The sequence below is a fragment of the Tachysurus fulvidraco genome, chromosome 24, assembly GCF_022655615.1.
Source record: "Tachysurus fulvidraco isolate hzauxx_2018 chromosome 24, HZAU_PFXX_2.0, whole genome shotgun sequence".
Lineage (NCBI taxonomy): Eukaryota > Metazoa > Chordata > Actinopteri > Siluriformes > Bagridae > Tachysurus > Tachysurus fulvidraco.
Genome location: NC_062541.1, coordinates 2,077,941 through 2,093,445, shown reverse-complemented (window position 1 = coordinate 2,093,445; position 15,505 = coordinate 2,077,941). Strand labels below are relative to the sequence as shown.

Below are 15,505 nucleotides of genomic sequence, written 5' to 3'. Positions count from 1 at the left end.
TAAAACGTAAAGACGCACAGTACGTCAGGCAAAAAACAACAACACAGAGGTTTGAAAGCTAAATTCAGAGAAAATCGAGAAATTTTTCAAGCTCATTAAAAATAATATAATACACGTATGTAGTTTTTATGTATTAAGAACTTTATGCTTTAATGTATTTTGTTGTGTAGGTTTTTGTTGCGCTTTGTTTCATGGGGATGGTTTTTAATCAATGTCGCCATCTGGTGGTGGGACTTTGGTAATAACAGACAGTTAAATAAATATATTCAGAAAAAAATAATGCGATTATTTTTTTTGTAAATGTAGTTTATTGCAGAAAACTACAAAACAAAATCAACTTGAACTCTGAGTTAATTTACCCTGAGATGGGAAACTGAGTTTTCGGTTACAGAACAGCTGAAATTAGTTAGTTTTATCAACCCTAAATTGACTGAGTTAAGCGCGTGCACTACAACTATAAAAAGCCATTATCAATGGAGCGCAGATATAACGAGTCACCATGGCAACAGCGTCTGACAAAAAGAGGTCTGCATATTTCTCACCAGAAGAACTGTTTATAAAACTGCAGAAATGCGTAAGTTTACATTTTAATTACTTTTATACAGTGTTGGGTGTAATTAATTACTAAATAATCTAAATACTGTAATTTAATTAAAGACTATAAAACAATTCTGTATAAAACGATAGTGGCTTTAACATCAAATGTAAGTAGACCAAATTAGTAAGTAGACTAATACTCTCTAGAGATAGTAATTATTACATTAATCTAATTAGACTTGTTGAAGGTGTAATTTGTAGTTAGTAATTAAGAACTATTTTAAAATAAATTACCAACTGTTATATCAGAGGTGAAACTGGAAGAACAGTATTTTATTAAACCTATTAATTTAATTTTCATGTATAGGTGCAATCCTGCAGCCATTAAAAGAATGTGGCAGCAGATTAAAATGAAATATAAAAACTAAAAAAAATATATATATATATAATTCAATCAGGGAAGCCTTGAGCATATCATATGTGTAAGGTACCTGGCTTTACAAACATTTGACATATTAAATAACTAAATAGCATTCAGTGTTTGGCAGTACAGCAGCAATTTAATCATGTGTCTAAATGTTCATTCTCATTTGACTACTCAGCCAAAAGAAAGAAGGCAGAGGCTCGCAAAACAGGAGAAGGACCTGCACCACCACCTCTGACAAATGCAGAGGAAATGGCCCTGAGCCTGAATGCTACAGTAGAAGGACAATGGCTGAGGGAATTCCTGGAGGACTTCATCAGAACCAGTCACTCCATAAGATTTAAGTGCCTCCATAAAATGTAAGAGGTCTACCTACAGTATGTGTTTTTTTATATATAGACTTTTTGTGATATTTCCATTTATATTACTTTGGGTTGGGTTTTTTGTTGGTCCCAACAGATTGGTATGATAATATCTGTCTCTTGGTGCCTCCTGTCCCAACAGAACCCCAGGCAGTTGTAAGTAGCCTACTCAATACACCATAAATTATGACAAATAGTATTATGAAGTGTACATTATTGAATGCTCATCTTCACAGGATGATGGGGATGATGAAGAAACCGTTTCTACTGCCGGAGGAAGGTCCATCAACTTCTGGTGCACAGATGAACACAGTTCAGTAATTTACACTAAATGCCACAGTTTAATTCTGTAAAATAGAAATATATTATGTAACTCTAATTTACTGTATTTTCAGTTGCCAGTTAAAGAGTTATATAGACTTCTTCTTATTAAAAAGACTTGGACCGCCAGATCCAAAAGGCAGATCTGGAAATCGAGAATCTGAAACAAAAGCTAAAGGTGAGTGTAGTATGGTCACAGGTGAATTCTAGGAAGTATTGAAACTATATTAAAATCTAACTTTTTTTTGGAAATAAAGAACACCATATAACTTGCTTTGATTTTGTGTTTATTCATTTTCTTTTCTTTTTTTTTGTGGTGGTGGTGGATATCATGATTAATTAGCCTTAATACTATGTTCTGCATCCCCGATGTTATAAAAACTAGCATTTGCAAAGAAACGTAAGGCAACGCAAAGCATCTGTTCGAATGTAAGAGCACGGCCGCGATGGCTGTTTCTGATGTAAGGGTGGATGAGATTATGGATGCATTTTATTGACTAAAGAAAAACGGTACAGCTAAAAAAATGCATACTAATATGACAAAAAAAATCCACTCTGGGCCTCAATCCTTTCCCGATATAAATGTAACTCCCTACTAATAAATACATGCTCTTCATCAACAGGATGAAGTCACTGTGGTAACTGACACTGAGTGTATGTTACCTCTCTTTCAGAAACGGGCTTAACTTAACCTGCTTTCTCGGTTTGAACATACATCCCTTTATGAAACGGAAAACCCAAAGTTTCCCTCATTTCAGGGTTAACATACTCCGAGTTTTCACTTAACTTCCTTTCTGAAACAGGCGGCCCCAGGTGAAGTTCTCCGCTAGATTATCACCAAGAAATTTGGTGCTCCTGACTGGAGAAGTTTGAAAGCTAAATTGAATTGGGTTTTTTTTTTCAAGCACATTTTAAACAAATCACTCCTGTAAAATGAGGATTAAAAATAATGTAATACAAGTTCGTAGTTTTTATGTATTAAGGACTTTATGCTTAAATATTATGGCCCCGGATAAGCGGTAGAAGAAGAAGAAGAAGAAGATTATGTTGTGTAGGTTTTGTTGCGTTTTGTTTCATGGGGATGATTTTTGAATCAATGTCTCCATCTGGTGGGGGAACTTTGGTAATAACAGTCAGTTAAATAAATATATTCAGAAAAAAATTAAGCGATTTTTTTTTTTTTGTAAATGTAGATCATAGCAGAAAACTACAAAACAGAATCATTAAACGGAGGATAGACAAAGATATGTAAACTTTTATTATAGAAGTTCACGCCTCTTGTAAAAGTATTTTGTCCTCGAAGCCATTTTGATGAGTTGTTTATAAACGGTAAGATTTCTCTCTCTCGCTCTCTCTCTCTCTTAAACATCACAATCAAGAATAATAGGTTTAATGTTTGTATACTGCGTGTTTATATAAAAAAAATGACCTAGTTTTTGGTAAAAGTTTTATTTTGGACATAAAGGAGGTATGACTCAGTGGAGTTATATAAATGTTACTTGTGTCATCTGAACAAAATATCATGTTACATTCGGACTCATTTCTCTCCTCTATATGGATAGTGAAATGGAATAAACTCTAACATTGATTCCACCAGTGACTTTAACACGTCATTTAGTCAGATCATAATTTAAAACTTTTGTATCGGGCTTCAAACTTTGACCAGTTTACAGCAGAGTCGAGCAGATTCACCGAACAAAGTAAGGCTGAAACGATTCATCGAGTAACTCGATTACAAAAATTTATCGAGGCAAATTCATCTGCCTCGAAGCCTATTTTAATCCGTTTTAAAGCTCACGTCACGTTTTTGTGCAAATATTGTCTGTGTGTGTGTGTGTGTGTGTGTGTGTGTGTGTGTGTGTGTGTGTGTGTGTGTGTGTGTGAGAGAGAGACGCGAGGAGTTAACGGTCTTTTGAGTTGAGGGCGCGTGCGCGTGCGGGCTGCAAAATGGAAGGGCGTGATAACAACGGCAATGAGCAAGGAGGAGAAATAAACAGGAGAAAACGACAGAAAATGTCCAAAGTTTGGGACACAATCAGAGCGTCTGTTTTCAGCAGCAGGAAACATCGCTTCAAAGCGCAGGGCAAGCCTCAGTTCTGAGTATGTCGATAAATTTACGTTTCTCATTGCAATCACATGCGCCTTAAGTCATGCAACTTAACTTTCAGAACTAAAAGATTCAAAATCTACAGCTCAGGCATAACATAAACCTTTACTGTCTTCTTGGAATGATTTGTGGTATAAGAGGCAAAAAACATGGACAGGAACCTGGAACTAGAGTCATGCATGGTTTCACACCGAGTGCTTTAAGCATATATACATTAATCAGAATATAAGGCTCTCTCTCTCTCTCTCTCTCTCTCTCTCTCTCTCTCTCTCTCTCTCTCTCTCTCTAAAAAAGGAAACCAATTATTTGTTCATTTTAAGAGACCCGCCTTATTTTCTCTTGTATATTTAATATTGCTGTTTAATTAAGCAAAAATAAATTTTATCTGATTACTTGATTAATCAATGAAATTTTTGGTAGAATACTAAAATATTCCATAGCTACAGCCCTAAAACAAAGATCAAGATTTTATAACTCTTTATGGATCATAAGCATAAACTAGAAACTTCTATTTTTAATGTTAATGTTTTAATGTATTTTTAATGTTTATGAAATAATAAGGACATTGTAAAAATGACATGGCATAATAAATATATTATTATTATTATTATTATTATTATTATTATTATTATTATTATTAATATATTTATTAATCATTATATTTATTCTGTGTAAAATATAGAGAATGATGTGTAGGATAAGCCTAGGAGATCCATAATTTCTAAAATCTGTAAACCAGTTTGTCTGCTACCAAGAATATTAATTTTACTATTATTTATCAATAAAATAGATTATTAGATTATTATTATTATTATTATTATTATTATTATTATTATTATTATTATTGACTGTAGAAAAGGCCACTACATAGTAAATGTCCAATTTGGATGTAAGCATAAGATTCCTCGGTTGGTCCCAGAGTTTGAGATACTGTATATATTGATGTTTATGGTCCGATGTCATAAATAAGTTTCAGTAGGTGGTCACATTTATAAATTGTTTAACCTGGCACACTCATCATCAGCCTAAATGAAGATTACATTCTGAACTAAAAGCTTCCTAAACTGGTATTGAGTTGAGGACAAGAAAAAGGTTGATGGAAAAAAAGTTGTGAAATCTTTGCATGAAATGTATGAAGAGGTATGTGATAAAATAAAATATCTTATGTTTGTGTTGTTCAGTATTCTCCAGGTTATGAGTTCTGTCTCTCCACTATCCAGCTGTGTCTCTATAAAGACTGACTGTCATGGATCCTCCTCTAATATTAACAGAGGGAGACTCCTCATATGGACACAGGTAAGATCCTCTGTATAAACAAATATCTGTATAAACAAATATCTGTATAAACAAATATCTGTGTGGAAATCAGCTAACACAGTCTGTGTATTGTAAACTTTTTTTTTTTTACACAATTTTAACTTTTTTTTTTTGATTATGGTAAAAGTGAAGCTCTTACTATTGTACCCAATGCTCTCTGACCTACTTATTAGTTTAGCACTATGTCTGGGTGTGATGGCTGTCTTATAGTCTGTGAGGACCTGGATGTCTTGCCTTATGTACTGAGGGTCAGAGGTGTTAAAATCAGCAGCCTGTAAATGTGCTTCAGGTCCTTGATTCATTGCTTCAGCTCGGTCCTGGATGCACTGTAAGCTTCCTGGTCTGCAGAATTTAAAGGAACATTTTGAGTCTTCAGTATGAAACAAAATTCTTTATTCATCCAAGTTTTTTGTTTGGGATGTTTTAACTGTCTTAAGTGCAGTGACTCAGTCAACACAAATGTTGAAATTGTGAAAAATATCGTATGTAGATATCAGTGTGTGTATGGGAGACCACTACACTTTGTCCACACACACACACACACACACACACACACACACACACACACACACACACACACACACATGCTTGCTTTAATTACTGGGACAGACAGTGGATATTGTCTTTATTTTGGAATTAATTGGGGGATTAATTTCAGTGCATTGACTTGGTGATACAATGTTGTTGTTGTTGTTCTTTTAGCTGGTCCCTGTTCGGGTCACCACAGCGAAACATCCAGTCTATACATTTGACCTCACACAGGATTTACGCTAGTTTTACACCCAGTGGCTGTGTTGGATCCCAGGCCGTGGCAGTGAGAGTGCAGGATCCTGCCACTGGTCCATTAGGGGACCTCTGACTTCTTGAAACATTATTCTGTTTTTTGTTTAGTTACAATGAATAAACAAAATACAAAAACTATTAACAGTATTTTATATTAATCTCATGTTAAATGACCAAATCATGTCTGTGTTTCCCAGTGTCTGTTACTGTTATTGACACTGTAAAAAAATTTTTAATTCAGTTGTAGAAATTGTGTGTATTTTGTGTTCAGTGTAAAAGAGGTAAAGAGACCAGACTCACCATTACCCAGCTGTGTCTCCATGAAGAGTGATCAGTCTATGGGTCTTCCTCTTCTATTCAAAGATGGAGAGCTGTCACCTGGACACAGGTAATAATGCCTGAATTCTCTGAGCTTTGTTTTTGTTTGTCTGGTCAGCAGATTTTCAGTGTTCTCTCAGAAAACCTCTTTTAGGATGTAAACTTTCACCAACAGATCTACTTTAAACATATAACAGTTACATTTTTTGATTATGGTAAAAGTGAAGCTCTTTCTGTTGTACCCAATGCTCTCTGTCCTACTTATTAGTTTAGCACTATGTCTGGGTGTGATGGCTGTCTTATAGTCTGTGAGAACCTGGAATACTTGCCTTACAGTATGTACTGAGGGTCAGAGGTGTTAAAATCAGCAGCCTGTAAATGTGCTTGGGGTCCTTGATTCATTGCTTCAGCTTGCTCCTGGACGCACTGTAAGCTTCCTGGTCTCCAGACATTCAAGGAACATTTTGAGTCTTCATTATGAAACAAAATTCTTTATTCATTCAAGGTTTTTGTTTGGGATGTTTTAACTGTCTTAAGGGCAGTGACTCAGTCAATACAAATGTTGAAATTGTGAAAAATGCCGTTTGTGTAGTTGTCAGTGTGTGTTAGGGCTGGGCGATAAATCGATTTAATCGATTAACTCAAATGTGTAGTTTACATCGGTTTGTTTGAATGAAAATCGTTTTTCTCTTTAACATCCGCTGATGCTCCCCTCTGGGCTCCCGTAGTTCCGAATGGGCTCAGCCCCCCACCCCCCCACCCCCCCTGCGCGTTTGCCATAGAGATACACAAACAACATGGCAGCGAGCAGGGAAGAACTCGTTCCCAAGAAAGGCACAGTGTCTTCTGTCATATGTAATTGGTTCGGTTGTGCGGCGTCAGATGCAGAACAAACAACACCCCGCTGCAAAGTGTGTTTAAAGTCTGTTGCTAGCAAAGGTAGCAGTACGACTAATTTACTGCAGCACCTTAAACAGAGACATGCTGTCTAGTGGAAGAGATGTTGCGCCCTGTGAAATGAAAAAGACCGCGGCAGCACAAACACAAAACCAAAAAATAACCAGAGGTGGCAAAAGTACACACATCCTTTACTCAAGTAGAAGTACAGATACTCATTTTTTAAAAGACTCCAGTAAAAGTAGAAGTAGTGACTACACTCTTTTACTCAAGTTAAAGTAAAGAAGTTTGGGCTCTGACATGTACTTAAGTAAAAAGTCGCCGTTACCACTACCTGTTTAGAGTCATGCTGGTAACTGGACGTCATGTTTTATTATATATATATATGTGTGTATGTATAATGTATATGAATATATAATTTTGGAGTGTGCTGATTGATTTTTTACGAAAGGCAGGCACTGATGTAGGTGAGGTAGGGTGGAGTCAGCGTTCACATTCATCCCAAAGGTGTTCAGTAGGGATGAGATCAGAAAACAACCACATATAGCAGGAAAGGTCAGGTGACCCAATACTTTTGGAAATATAATGTATACCAAGTGTATCACCAAGGCCATATCCCAAACTGTAGGGAGATTCCAGCTCTGTCCTTGAAAGCAACTCAAAATTATTGTGATGTTTTACAAATAACAAAATTAATGTTAATTAAATTAAGCACTTGGTGTTTTTTGGGTTGACACCAGGGGCGGTTCTAGGGTTTCATCTTTAGGGGGTTTTAGCCCTCAGTGAGAATTTAAAACAAGAAGAGTTCTATATTATATATTAAATGACAACTATTGTAATAAGAATAGTGAAATTTCACTGCTTTTGGTTGCCGTCTTTGCGTCTTTCCACCGATTAACGTTATAGATAAACGCCTCCAGCTCTGACTGCGCGTGCACGCTGCGCGTACCTGTGCTTCTCCGTTCTAATAAAGCAGACAGCTGAAGACGCACTTTTGAAAGACTATAACACACGCGTGTAAAAGTATGGAATAAAAGCAAAGTAAAAAAAAAAATCACTCTTGGATCAAACTGATAAATAATTTTCTTTCCCATCGACGACACATCCTGCATTTTAACGTAATTTTTATTGTTTTTTTTATAAAAGTAAAAATGATCCTTATAGTTTTAGGGTGGCTGAGATTACAGACAGGGGGCTGAAGCCACCCTAAAAAGGGCTAGAACCGCCCCTGGGTGACACAATTCGCAACGCATTCGCCAGGAATCCTTTTTGACGCCGATTATTACAAACATCTCCCTCATATATGGCCATGTGTGTTCAGGAATGTCCTCGTTGTTAGTTATTTTAACATCGGTGACTCCCTCTGAATGAACATTAGCCATTCCTTTTGTAGGCGCTGCTCATTGTTAGCTCCGCTATCCTTAGTCTATGTCTGATTGCCAGTAAATAATACAGTACACCAGTCACATGGGGAAAAAGCCGCACAATGATAGGATGATAGGCTGGAAACAGCGCTCAATGAGAAGGAATAATACTAAAAGTAACGAGTCCGTTTTGAAAATGTAAGAAGTAAAAAGTACAGATATTTGTGTAAAAATTTAATGAGTAAAAGTAAAAAGTTGTCCGTAAAGTACTGATACCAGAAAAATGTACTTAAGTACAGTAACGAAGTATTTTTACTCCGTTACTTCCCACCTCTGAAAATAACCTACCGTCTAAGAAACATTTACAAACTGTATCCAGTATTATAAGGAGGGGCCCATTGGAAAGCGATCATGGATGCAGAGAATTCCTGTTATACACATCAACAAACATTATACTCTATGTTGTGTATTGCGACTTAAGTAAAGTTGGCCGCATATTCATAGATCGGAGTTTCCCGAGTCAATAACTCCTGAGCTAAACGCTCTTATTACACAAATAACACCTCTTTTTTTATAGTAGTAATGTAGAGAGGCAGCTACAACCCAATTTTCCTCAATATCAGCTTTCCTCCGCGTTGGACAAAATACACAAGTCTCTATGTGGGAACACCTAAGAGACAGATTCCAAGGGACAGTCTGCAAAGTGCAAAACCCGAAAAGCGAATACTTTAAAAACTCAAAAACTTCACTGTAATACACTGTACTTTTTTTTATATGAAAAATCATAAACCTTGTACAAAAAGACATTTCCCCCAAATATGTGTTGTAGTATAACTATCAGGACATCAGTGGTGTGTGAGCTGAATCTGAAATCAGGACATCAGTGGTGTGTGAGCTGAATCTGAAATCAGGACATCAGTGGTGTGTGAGCTGAAAAATCGATCTAAATCGTAAATCGATTTTTATTTTAGGCTATATCGCCCAGCCCTAGTGTGTGTCTGGGAGTCCACTACACTTTGTCTCCACACACACACACGTACACCACACACACGTTCACCACACGCACGTTCACCACGCACACAAACACACACAAACACGTACACAGACACACACACGTACACTACACACACGCGCTTTAATTACTGAGACAGACAGTGGATATTGTCTTTATTTTGGATTTAATTGGGGGATTAATTTCAGTGCATTGACTTGGTGATACAATGTTGTTGTTGTTCTTTTGGCTGCTCCCTGTTTGTGTCACCACAGCGAAAATCCAGTCTATACATTTGACCTCACACAGGATTTACACTGGTATTAAACACAGTGGCTGTGTTGGATCCCAGGCCGTGGCAGTGAGAGTGCAGGATCCTGACATTGGTCCATTAGGGGACCTCTGACTTCTTGATACAATATTCTGTTTTTTGTTTAGTTACAATGAATAAACAAAATACAAAAACTATTAACAGTATTTTATATTAATCTCATGTTAAATGACCAAATCATGTCTGTGTTTACCAGTGTCTGTTACTGTTATTGAAAGTGTAAACTTTTTTTTAATTCAGTTGTAGAAATTGTGTGTATTTTGTGTTCAGTGTAAAACAGGTAAAGAGACCAGACTCACCATTACCCAGCTGTGTCTCCATGAAGAGTGATCAGTCTATGGGTCTTACTATTCGATTCAAAGATGAAGAGCCGTCACCTGGACACAGGTAATAATGCCTGAATTCTCTGAGCTTTGTTTTTGCTTGTCTGGTCAGCAGATTTTCAGTGTTATCTCAAACCTCCTTTAGGATGTAAACTTTCACCAACAGATTTACTTTAAACATATAACAGTTAAATGTTGTGTCAGGAAAAAATAATAACAAATCATGGTCAAATATTCATATTGAGGACTATAATAGAACTTTTTTTACACAATTTCAGCACATTTTTTTGATTATGGTAAAAGTGAAGCTCTTACTATCGTACCCAATTGTTACAACCCAATTACGGTCTAGGGGTATTTAGGGAAGTAACACTCAAGAAAAAAGATTTATTAACAGGAGTATGCGTGTGAAATGGAGGTAGGCCAGACAACTTCAATCGATAATCGAATTTATTAATTATTATGAGTGACAAAATATATATATATTTACAGAGAATGTGAAAGTATATACAATATTTACAAGTCAATCAACAATAAGAGAAGTTTAAAGGGGAAAAGGGACGAGAGTGGTGCTAAAGGAAAGAAAGTAACAAAACAAAACCACACTGACTAATAAATCAAAATGTAGAACCAAAAGTCTTCAGCGTAAAAACACCCTATCTAAACTACTCTAAACTATCCAAACGCAAAACGTACAAGGGGTGGCACTCACTCCTAACCTAGTGTGTCTAATACAAAGATAAGGTATCCTACGTGTGCACAATGTATGTCGTGCGACCTCATACCTGTCCACTTTTCCCCTTCACTTGGGAAACGATCCACAAACACTATGCACAAATAGTGACAGAACAGAACAAATGGACGGGTACGACACACAGTACACAAACTCACAAACATTCGGCTTTGACAAAAGGTAGCAACAAGTATGAATGAGACGCTCAGAGCTGCTTGCATTCCTCTGGTGGCGTGTCTTAAAGCACTGGGAGGATTGTGATTGGAGCAGAGACTCATGACGTCACTTTTGAAGCCGGGAGATTGACGGTTCAACGGACCAATGAGAAACTGAGGATGGACCTGAAGAGAGATAGCGCGAGAGGGCAAAAAAAGGAGCAAATCACAGACATGGCCACACAGACGTAACACCAATGCTCTCTGTCCTACTTATTAGTTTAGCACTATGTCTGGATGTGATGGCTGTCTTATAGTCTGTGAGAACCTGGATGTCTTGCAGGGTTTCCCACAGAAAATTTGTTAGTTAAGGCGGTAGGGTTGGTAGGGTGGGGTGGGGCGGGGGCCAGGGGGCGAGGCTTCTTTGTGAGATAGACCACAGACTCTGTACTACGTTTAAAAATTATTAAAAACAGGCACATGCAACCTAGCTAGCAGGTGAAGAAGTCAAACAACAAAATCACCAGCTAACTTACTTTAAATTTGCAAGAACTATAGACTAAATACAATAACAGGCTTAAATAAACCCAAAACATAAGTCCACTTACAGTTCTCACAGACACGCATTTCATCAACTGGCTAGTTATCCTTCAGACAGTGACGGACCACGTCTTTCTCTCATTTCGGCCGTGTGGTGAGCGTGCCCACTCGCAGCTCGAGATGCACTTGACGGCCTTTTGTGCAGCGGATTTTTTTTTTTTTGGACAAGCTAGTTAAGGCGGTAGTTTCCCAGCTTAGGCGGGCCGCCCCAACTGCAAAGTGCTGCGGGAAACCCTGGTGTTGCCTTATGTACTGTGGGTCAGAGGTGTTAAAGTCAGCAGCCTGTAAATGTGCTTTGGGTCCTTGGTTTATTGCTTCAGCTTGGTCCTGGATGCACTGTAAACTTAATGGTATCCAGACACAAAAGCAGCATCTCATGTCTTCAGATGACGTCAGAATTCTTTATTAATCCAAGGCTTTTGATTTGAATGTTTAAACTGTCTTATGGGCAGTGACTCATCTGATGTTATTGTGTAATTGAGCTTTCGTGCAGATTATAAATGACTGTATTATAAATACTGTATTAAGTCTAATTTATCTTTTTCTTATTTCTGTCCACTAATTTGATTAAATGAGCAACATTCCAAGTATATTTATATTACATCAATAGTTTGTTACACTGCAACATTTACTTCAGTAGAGTTAGAAACATCATCATCAGACATGGCAAACAATATAGTTTTGATGAATGTAACTCGTGACTTAAAATAAGAAATCTTATCAGATGAAGATAAAAAGAAAAACAGAAGCTATTTCACCTGAGACACCAGTGCTGTAATGTGAGTGTAGATCCTTATTTCCACTAACTGAGCAAAAATAAACAATTTCTCTATATTAATTTCCTCTTTATAGAACTGTTGTATAAAGCAATTTTTCATTGTAAAAACGCTGTGAATTCCTACAACTGAATCACATCCGTATTGATATGCAGTATAAACACAATCATTCATTATGTCTGATTTAAATAAAGAAACTCTCCACTACCAAACTGTATTGTGAAGAGCTGGACACCGAGCATCTAAAAGCATTGACTCCTCATAGATAAACCATTGTAGTTAAAAAATACAAAAGACAGTTAATTTTTATCTTGTGATGAGTGTCCTTAATTATATTTAAGTGACATTCACATACCTTTCTTAAATGTGTCTGACAAATAATCATTAGCAGACAAAATATATGGTGAGTAAAATAAAAACTAGTGTTGAAATGATACGATAAGACAAAGTTAAAAATGTTGGATTAGAAGCAAACAATGAGTTTATGTTGTGTGTCTTCAGAGTGAGTGTAACAATGTTGTGTGTAATTATTCATCTGATGGAATAGGAACATGACCGTGAGCATGTCTGCTGGGAATCGGTTATGGTGGCATTTCTTACTAACCAAATGAAAAAGGCTCAGGCTTTGGGATTAAAACATTTGCCTAAAATATTTTGAAAACACTTCTGTTTTAACACGAACAATTTTGTTTTCATTTATTTTAATATTTTAGAAAATAATAATTAATTCTGGGTTGCACACAGTGTCCTGCAGATGGGTGGAAACAGAATGGACGAGAAGATCGTCACAGATTCAGGGTAAGATCCTGACTGTTCTCATTACCATGACAGTCATATTCTGGTATTGTGCTTCTCTCCATTCACGTTGTTATTCTAATCAAACTGGATTTTTTAAATGAATGAGATTATCTAAAGCTTTAACTGTAGTTTGGACTGAAACAAAAGTATGTGATTGAGGTCTCTCCAAATTTCTTTCCCCCACCATCAAATTGCAGGTGTGAACCTTCATATGCTGGATCAAATGTTCAGGAAAAATGCAAATTAAATCTGATAAAGAAATTTCAGCACATGAGCGAGGTGATAACAAAAGAGGGAAACCCAACACTTCTCAATGAGATCTACACAGAGCTCTACAACACAGAAGGAGACAGTGAAAATGTCAATAATGAACATGAGGTGAGGCAGATCGAGGCAGCATCCAGGAGAGCAGCAACAGAGGAAACAGCAATCAAATGTAATGACATCTTTAAGCCTTTAGCTGAAGAAGACAAACCCATCAGGAGCGTTCTGACAAAGGGAGTCGCTGGCATTGGAAAAACAGTCTCTGTGCAGAAATTCATTCTAGACTGGGCTGAAGGGAAAACAAATCAGGATGTTCAACTCATATTTCCACTTCCTTTCAGAGAGCTCAATCTGATGAAGGATCAAACACTGAGTCTGATGGAGCTTCTTCATTTCCATTTTAAGGAGATAAAAGAAACAAACATTTCCAGCCTGCACAAAGTTCTGTTTATTTTTGATGGTTTGGATGAGTGTCGTTTCCCTCTGGACTTCCAGAACACAGTGAGAGTGAGTGATGTAACTGAATCAGCATCAGTGGATGTGCTGCTGATTAATCTGATCAAAGGGAATCTACTTCCTTCTGCTCTCATCTGGATCACCTCCAGACCTGCAGCAGCTGATCAAATCCCCTCTGAGTGGTTTAATCGAGTCACAGAGGTACGAGGGTTCAATGACCCACAGAAGGAGGAATATTTCAGGAAGAGGATCAGAGATCAGAGCCTGAGCAACAGAATCATCACTCACTTAAAGTCATTAAGAAGCCTCTACATCATGTGCCACATCCCAGTCTTCTGCTGGATTTCAGCCACTGTTCTAGAGAGACTGTTGGGTGAAGCAGAGAATGGAGAGATCCCCAAGACTCTGACTCAAATGTACACACACTTCCTCATTATTCAGACAAACATCAAGAAAAAGTACACAGCGAGCAGAGAGACAGATAAAGAAATGGTCCTGAAACTGGGACAACTGGCATTTCAGCAGCTGATGAAAGGCAACCTGATCTTCTATGAGGAAGACCTGATGGAGTGTGGCATCGATGTGACAGAAGCATCAGTGTATTCAGGTGTGTGTACACAGATCTTCAGAGAGGAGTTTGGGCTTCACCACAGTAAAGTGTACTGCTTTGTTCATCTGAGCATTCAGGAGCACCTTGCAGCTCTGTATGTGCACCTGACATTCATAAATGAAAAGAGAAATGTTCTTCAGTGTTATTCAGCATCATATAGTCAACAGAGTCCAGTGTCTAAGATTTGGGCACTGTTTAAAAAAGTTCCAGTCTCAGATGTACACAAGAGTGCAGTAGATCAGGCTTTACAGAGTGAAAATGGACATCTGGATCTTTTCCTTCGCTTTCTTCTGGGTCTCTCACTGGAGTCCAATCAGATCCTCTTACAATCCAGACACAGAAACAAAAGAAGTATCTCCCGCAGTAAGCAGAAAACAGTTCATTACATCAAGGAGAAGATCAGAGAGAATCCCTCTACAGAGAAATCCATCAGTCTGTTCCACTGTCTAAATGAACTGGAAGATCATTCTCTAGTTGAGGAAATCCAACGCTACCTACAGTCTGGAAATTTACAATACGCCAAACTTTCTCCTTCTCAATGGTCAGCTGTGGTGTTTGTGTTACTGACATCAGTGCAGGAACAGGATGTGTTTGTCCTGAATAAATATATTAACAAACACTGTACATCAGATGAGGTTCTTCTGAAGCTCCTGCCTGTGGTTGCAACCTCCAGAAAAGCTGAGTAAGTAATAATAAATAAACTGTTACAACATTCTTATAGCATGAACATGCAAGAAACAAGAATGTACAGAGCTTAAAAGAAAACATAAGAGATGTATGTTTACCGTGTGGTCAAAATTATGTGCACCCCTGCCCATCACACCCCCTATGTGCTTCTTTGAAAATTTTATTCCAGACAAAATTTTACATAGTATAACACTTAAGAGCTGCTTTGTTTATCTTTGGATTTATCCCTAATGAACAAGAGTCAGTGGTGGATATCTTCCATTCAAGTTTTTTCGTTCAGTTGTGTGCTTTCAACCTTGTAGTGACAGTTTAGGGAAGAAGCACACAATAATAAGGTGTCCATATACTTTT

The 15,505-nt window shown here is 37.3% G+C and overlaps 1 long non-coding RNA gene and 1 pseudogene across 1 annotated transcript; both read left to right on the top strand.

The window, feature by feature from the left end:
- Positions 1 to 33: 33 nt before the first annotated feature.
- LOC113647911 lies at positions 34 to 1,902 on the top strand. The gene is made up of 5 exons (XR_003441765.2): positions 34 to 574; positions 1,140 to 1,320; positions 1,421 to 1,479; positions 1,560 to 1,635; positions 1,719 to 1,902. It is a non-coding gene; the product is annotated as an uncharacterized LOC113647911 (long non-coding RNA).
- Positions 1,903 to 3,359: 1,457 nt separating this feature from the next.
- Positions 3,360 to 15,505, top strand: part of LOC113640023 — a 105,778-nt pseudogene continuing 93,632 nt past the window's right edge.